This window comes from Triticum urartu, chromosome 1 (assembly GCF_003073215.2).
Source record: "Triticum urartu cultivar G1812 chromosome 1, Tu2.1, whole genome shotgun sequence".
NCBI lineage: Eukaryota > Viridiplantae > Streptophyta > Magnoliopsida > Poales > Poaceae > Triticum > Triticum urartu.
Genome location: NC_053022.1, coordinates 517,858,774 through 517,866,569, shown reverse-complemented (window position 1 = coordinate 517,866,569; position 7,796 = coordinate 517,858,774).

The window sequence follows — 7,796 nt, the reverse complement described above, 5'->3', positions numbered from 1 at the left end:
TACAAGCCAGGGGCCTCGAGGGCTCGAATACAAGAGCTCGATCATAGACGAGTCAGCGGAAGCAACAGTATCTGAGTACAGACATAAGTTAAACAAGTATGCCTTAAGAAGGCTAGCACAAACTGGGATACAGATCGAAAGAGGCGCAGGCCTCCTGCCTGGGATCCTCCTAACTACTCCTGGCCGTCGTCAGCGGACAGCACGTAGCAGTAGGCACCTCCGGTGCAACAGGAGTCATCGTCGACGGTGGCGTCTGGATCCGCTCCTGGGCTCCAACATCTGGTTGCGACAACCAGGTAGAAGGGATAGGGGGAAAAGAGGGAGAAAGCAACCGTGAGTACTCATCCAAAGTACTCGCAAGCAAGGAGCTATACTACATATGTATGCATTGGTATCAAATGGAATAAGGGTATCATATGTGGACTGAACTGCAGAATGCCAGAATAAGAGGGGGATAGCTAGTCCTTTCGAAGACTACGCTTCTGGCAGCCTCCGTCTTGCAGCATGTAGAAGAGAGTAGACTGAAGTCCTCCAAGTAACATCGCATAGCATAATCCTAACCGCTGATCCTCCCCTCGTCGCCCTGTGAGAGAGCGATCACCGGTTGTATCTGGCACTTGGAAGGGTGTGTTTTATTAAGTATCCGGTTCTAGTTGTCATAAGGTCAAGGTACAACTCCAAGTCGTCCTGTTACCGAAGATCACGGCTATTCGAATAGATTAACTTCCCTGCAGGGGTGCACCACATAACCCAACACGCTCGATCCCATTTGGCCGGACACACTTTCCTGGGTCATGCCCGGCCTCGGAAGATCAACACGTCGCAGCCCCACCTAGACCAACAGAGAGGTCAGCACGCCGGTCTAAACCTAAGCGCCCAGGGGTCTGGGCCCATCGCCCTTAGCACACCTGCACGTTGCGAACGCGGCCGAAAGCAGACCTAGCCTAGTGGCCTTCCAGTCCAATCCGGCGCGCGCCACTCAGTCGCTGACGTCACGAAGGCTTCGGCTGATACCACGACGCCGGGATACCCATAACTACTCCCGCGTAGATGGTTAGTGCGTATAGACCAAATGGCCAGACTCAGATCAAATACCCAGATCTCGTTAAGCGTGTTAAGTATCCGCGAACGCCGACCAGGGCCAGGCCCACCTCTCTCCTAGGTGGTCGGAACCTGCCCTGCCGCTCCGCCTCAAAACTCCACTCGCGGGTGCTCCTCAAGCCGACCCGTCTTTAGTCACCACATGTATCATGTATAAAGTATATAGTATATACCCGTGATCAACTCCCGAGTGATCACGGCCCGATAGTATAGCATGGCAGACGGACAAGGATGTAGGGCCACTGATGATAAACTAGCATCCTATACTAAGCAATAGGATTGCAGGTAAAGGTAACAACAGTAGTAGCAAGGACAGGCTATGCATCAGTATAGGATTAACGGGAAGCAGTAACATGCTACACTACTCTAATGCAAGCAGTATAGAGAAGAGTAGGCGATATCTGGTGATCAAAGGGGGGGCTTGCCTGGTTGCTCTGGCAAGAGAGAGGGGTCGTCAACTCCGTAGTCGTACTGGGTAGCAGCGGCGTCGGTCTCGGTGTCTAGCGGAAGAAGAGGGGGGAAGAAACAATATATAATGCAAACAGATGCATAACGATGCATGAAACAAGTAACGGTGCTAGGGGTGCCCTAACGCGGTATTAGGTGATACCGGTGAAGGGGGATAACATCCGGGAAAATATCCCCGGTGTTTCGCGTTTTCGGACAGATGAACCGGAGGTGAAATGTTGCAGGTTCACTATGCTAGGGACACGTGGCGGACGAACGGGCTGCGTATCCGAATTCGTCTCGTCGTTCTGAGCAACTTTCATGTATAAAGTTTTTCCATCCGGGCTACGGTTTATTTTATATTGATTTTAAAAGAATTAAATCATTTTTAAGATTTAATTAATTAATTTAATTCAACATTATCCAGAATAGTGTTTGCTGACGTCATCATGACGTCAGCAATTGACTTGGTCAACCTGACAGGTGGGTCCCGTTCGTCATTGACTGTTTAAACTAATTAGGGTTTAATTAAGCTAACTAGTTAATTAGGTTAATTAAACATGATTAATTAACTTAATTAATTAAATTATTATTTATTTATTTTTAATTCTTTTTATTATTATTATTATTTTTTTAATCATTTTGGGCGTGGGCCCCGTTCGTCATAGGCCCAGGGGGGCTTATCGGGCGCGGGTTAACGGGGATGGAGCGGAGCAGAGCCACGGGGCTGCGCGGGCGGCGACCCGAGCAGGGCTGGGGCACCAGCACCACAGCAGGCGGCGGGGCGGCCAAGCAGCGCCATGGCACGGGCACGGAGGTGGAGGTGGTGAGCGCGGTGGCTACGGGCGCAGGCCTCGCGGGGCCGTGGCGAGGTCGAGGCGAGGCGACGGCGCAGAGCAAGCAAGGCAGCAGTAGCCAGCGGCTGCAGCGGACGGGCAGGTGCGGGCGTGGTCGGCGCGGGCCACTAAGGCCGGGTTGGAGCCGAGCGCGGGGGGCGGACAAGAGGGGCACGGCCGTGGGCGCGTCCAGGGGCACCGAGGTGGTGCGCGTGCAGCGAGGGCGGCCCGGAGCGTGAGCTCCGGCACGCGGGCGCTGCGGGGTGGGGGGGAAACGGCGCCGGCGACAGAGAAGGGAAGGACGGGAGCTCACGATGGGGAGTTGGGACTGTGGCAGTGGGCTCGACAGAGGTCGGGGGAAGTCCGACGAGGGAGATCCGGCGACGGGCGGCGTTAGTCCGGCGACGACGGGGTCCCGAGCTCGTGCTCGTGGTCGAAGAGGAGCTAGCAGACGATGGCGTCCGGCGTCGGTGAGGCGGGCGCAGTCCGGTGGGGAGGAGGATGGGGATGCGGTGCAGGAGGTTGGGAGCCGCGAGGAGGAGGCCGGGGGTGGCGGTTCCCGGCGCCGGCGGGCGGCGGCCTCAGGGGTGCGGCGGCTCGGGTGCCCGCTCCACCAAGTGTGTGTGCGTGCGTGTGTGTGGCGGCGGAGTGGGAGGATGAGGGAGACGTGGGGATGGGGGGGAGTGGGTGGACCGATCAAGGTCACCGGGGGAGTGGGGTGGGTTGTAGGCGTGGTTGGGCCGGGGGAGGGAGTTGGGTCGGCCTGGCTGGGCCATGGCCCAGTTGGGCCGAGCGGGAGTTCTTTCTATTTTTTGGTTTTTTTACTTATTTCTTTTCTGTTATATTTTGTTCCTCTTTTTTCTGTAAAGTACCAAAATGACCTCGAAATTAGTACTACCACTAAACCCACTACCATATAAAGTTTAGACCCTAAATAGAATAGTTTAACATTTTTATTAATTATAACAGGCATTTCAATAATTATTTCGCTACACTTTTATTCACTTTAGAGTATTTAAAGATTTTATAAAAGCGGGGTTTCTTCACCAAGATTTAATATGGATTATTTGGCTCACTCCGAACATTTTAGTTTTAATATTTGAAAACTTTTATTGTTTGCTTGATTTTGAATTTGAATTCGAACCGTTTTCGAACTAATGCGAGATTACCAACAGTAATCAAGGTGACGTGGCATCATTAGCAGAGGTTCACTGTAGCCTAATTATCCGGGCGTCACAATTCTCCTCCACTACAAGAAATCTCGTCCCGAGATTTAAGAAGGGAGTAAGGGGGAAAGTTCTGGTTACGATATTCTAACGGATCTTCTCGAAGAAGTTAATCCCTTTCATTGATGTCTCCAATTCTTTATTCCAATGCATCATGATGATGTTTTCGTCCTTTCTTCGGGGAACTCCATCATACTTACAAATAGGTAAGTGGCAGCTCTACAATGATAGGATGTTATAAGGGAAAATCCTCTGGGGGTATCCCAAGAATGAACATATGAGTATCTCTCGAGTTGAACAAATGAAACACATCGAGAGCATAGTAAGATGGTGCAATAAGAAGTTTCAATGGTATCGGCAATCGTTCATTGCCTGAAACAGAGTGTGAAAGGGGTTCAGAGCGACGGGAATAAGTATTGTGTCCGCTACCAGAATTGATCACTAGGAAGGTGGCTCGCAAATTACATATGAAACGAGGCACAAGGGATAACTTCGAAACAGGGATGTATAGGAGAGTCAGGTTTCGATCCTGCGGAACTGTGGGTTATGGGCCCACCATGTGGGTTAAAAGTAGAAGGAGCGGTGACATCTTGCTCGGTCATGATAGCAAGGCATGTCAAAGGGTAGCATGTCAATTATGTCGGCAACAACGTTGGTACCAAGGGCGAGGGACGAAGAGAACCATTTTCCTGCTCGTTGCAACGAGGCGGACCAATAGGTAAAGTTCTCGTCCATCGGTGGTTATCGGAATGTCATCAACAAAAGTAACAGGGTCTTACTGACAGAATTGTACACGAGGGGTTTACATAAGCAGGGAATTAATACTGCTTAGACCATAATGATCACCATAAAGGTTAAACCAAATAATGGAAAGGAAAATATGATTATCAGATATTTCAGGGGTATATCCTTCCCAATGATAAGCAAGGCACGATATCCATGACAGGATATAATGTAGAAAACCCTTTAGGTAAGGGGAGAAAATTTTCATGACATTACCCATACAATGGTGTTCGGATAATTGAGCAAGAAACATTTGGCATTGGGATTCAAAGGTTCTTGTTGAAAATCGGAGTACCATAGACATGCTTCTAGATAGCATTGACATGGTCGATAGGTGAAGATCAGACTTTGGAAACAAAAAGGATCCATCAGGAACAACTTATAGAATATGTCTTACAATTTCCTCATGGAAGAATGGTTAACCTTGCTAAAATGGAAACTATAACAATAGGGCCTCTGTCCAGGTGTGCTAGGCATGACATCACCTTACCGGGTCTTATGAAGACCGATGTTATAACTCTTGGAAATATGTTCCAACCATCATATCTAACCGAGATTCAGATCTGATTGGTGTCAGGATAACTCAAAGTCAGGATGCCTGAGAAGAAAGGTGCAACACAAATTGACGAGATCACATTGTAAGTTTCTCGGAAGTTGAACTATGGAAGCGAGTTCCGAAACAAGAGTTCATCATTAAATCAAGAAGAGGTGAGGGGGTGGCTGATTGACTCAGCGACAATTCATTGAGATTTTCAAAAGATGGATTTCTACACTTATGTGAACAAGGAGACAACATTTGTCAGAACAAATGATATAATGTGGTATGCTCGAGGAGAACATACACAGTTAAACATTGGTTGAAAAGTGCACCCGAAATATGGGTTTAGGTAGCATGATCAATGTTAGAATGGTGATTCGATAACCAATGGTCTAAAAATGAAATGATGACCCTTAATTTCGAAGCAATAGGGTTGTTAGAAGTTTAGAATTTACACATCACAGACCATTTGTCGGTATTCCGGTTTAGAACAACACGGAGACCAAGAAATGAACGCAAAAGGCGAGAGATTTTACTATATCAAGAATTCTCAAGAGGTGGTAAAATTACCACGACATTCTTGACATAAAAGGTGGTAATATTCCAAGGTAAAGAAGAACAAATGCTGGATAGCAAGGATCTCAAGGTATAACACAAAACATGAATAAGTTTGTGTTGAACGGAAGGCAATAAAGTGGTCGGTGATAACACAAACCATTGAGGGGCGAGGATGGTATTTCTCATCAAGAATTCGTTATATATCTTGGAAGAGCTCAGGATGTTGATGATGACCACGACACATTTGTCGAGAGATTTCATGAAGATGTAATCGGTTGGCGATGACATCAAGTCAAATGACGATGCAGCGAAAGTCGGATAATACTTGAAAAAGAACTCATAAGAAGTTATGCAGTTCCGTGATAATCTCGAGATACTAGAGGGGGTAATACTCGATGACAGATCAAAGTAGAGGTTGGACTGGTGTATTGCTCTACAGAAGACAAGCGCTTAAACTTGCACGTGAAATGGTATTTAAAGGAGAACAAGGTCGGAACCACGATTGCAAAAGGCCAGATCACAGATATAAGAACTTATACCAAGGGAAAATTTAATTTAAGAGAAGCTCTAATGACAAGATCTACATCGTGTCCATGGGCATGAACACAAAGTTCAAGGTCGACTCCCACTTCTTCAATGCATAACCTTTCATTCACTGCTCTAGATAAGAATGATTTCAGTGTCAAAACCTACCTGGTGAATTACCATAGGAGTATGACCCATGAAAACTTTCGGGTTCACACAGATTAAGAAAGGCATAAGTTCAACCCGTCAGGGTATCGTGGAAACATATACCACAAGCTTCAATCGTAAATACCACCAGCTCGAAAACAGAGCATGGTTGAGAAAATAGAGGATACAATTTACCAAAAGCATTATGTATCCGAGGAAAGGCTCACAAGGTTATTGAATAAGGAGGACATTATCGAATAATAATCCAATAAAGGATCTGACGGTCCATAGTGGAGCTGAAGTGAGCATCGGCACACAGTCAGTTGAAGAAAGGATGCAAGGGCATCAGACTATAGGACACTTGAATGATTCGATGCTTAGATATCAAAGGAATTATGATTTCCAAATAGAAGGATCAAAAGCAGACGCTCCGATCAAGGGTGGATAAGTTCAATAGACCTAAGGGTACAATTGACGGCAAACAGATTGGTCGAGAACAAGCTCATGTTCAAAAATGACGTCTAAGCCAGAAAGACAACTTAAAAGGATCAACTGATGATTGCGTGCATTCGCACTCATGTTGAATCAATAGGATCAAAATGACGGTGTCTAAGGATACTAATGAATATTGCCAGACATATGGAAAGCACCCATAATGCAAGCAGACAAGTATTGCAGAGCAATAAGCTACTAAGGATTTTTTTTGGAGGATCGAATAGTATTTCGAAGACCTTAGTGAAACACATAAACAACTCGGGATGGGCGGATACTCGGTAAGTGCAAGGAATTATCCGTTGGGGTGACCATGTGGGTAATGAACTGCAAGGCAGTAGGCACAAGGTATTCTCGAAACAATAGAGAGAATTTTTGGGGCATCTTGTAATAACAAGATCAATGGGATTGAAAGGACAAGTGTATGTAGTTATCCATAATAATATAACAGTGGTAGGGAATGTGCAAGGGCGGTGGGCACAAGGGTCTCGGGAAAACCTCGGAGAGTATCTTCCGAATCTTCTGGTGCAGCAAGCGATCATCTGGAGTGAGGGGCTCTCCGGGAGAAAGTCTTTCGAGAACCTAAAGTTAGTCCTTTTTTGCAAAATCATTTAACCCAAATAGGGGAGAGATTAGAGTCCCAGAGTAAAGATCGAGGAGTAAAAGATCCTAATACCACCCAATGGCGACGTGGGCCCGTAAGGCACACAGCCATGTTAGTAAAAGTTTTGTAATGTCTAGACTCAACTTCGGCCAAGGAGTGTGGAAGGGGAATTCCTACAGGCAGTCGGCTCTGATACCAACTTGTGACGCCCCCGATTTAATCGTACACTAATCATACACGCAAACGTGTACGATCAAGATCAGGGACTCACGGGAAGATATCACAACACAACTCTACAAATAAAATAAGTCATACAAGCATCATATTACAAGCCAGGGGCCTCGAGGGCTCGAATACAAGAGCTCGGTCATAGACGAGTCAGCGGAAGCAACAGTATCTGAGTACAGACATAAGTTAAACAAGTATGCCTTAAGAAGGCTAGCACAAACTGGGATATAGATCGAAAGAGGCGCAGGCCTCCTGCCTGGGATCCTCCTAACTACTCCTGGCCGTCGTCAGCGGACAGCACGTAGCAGTAG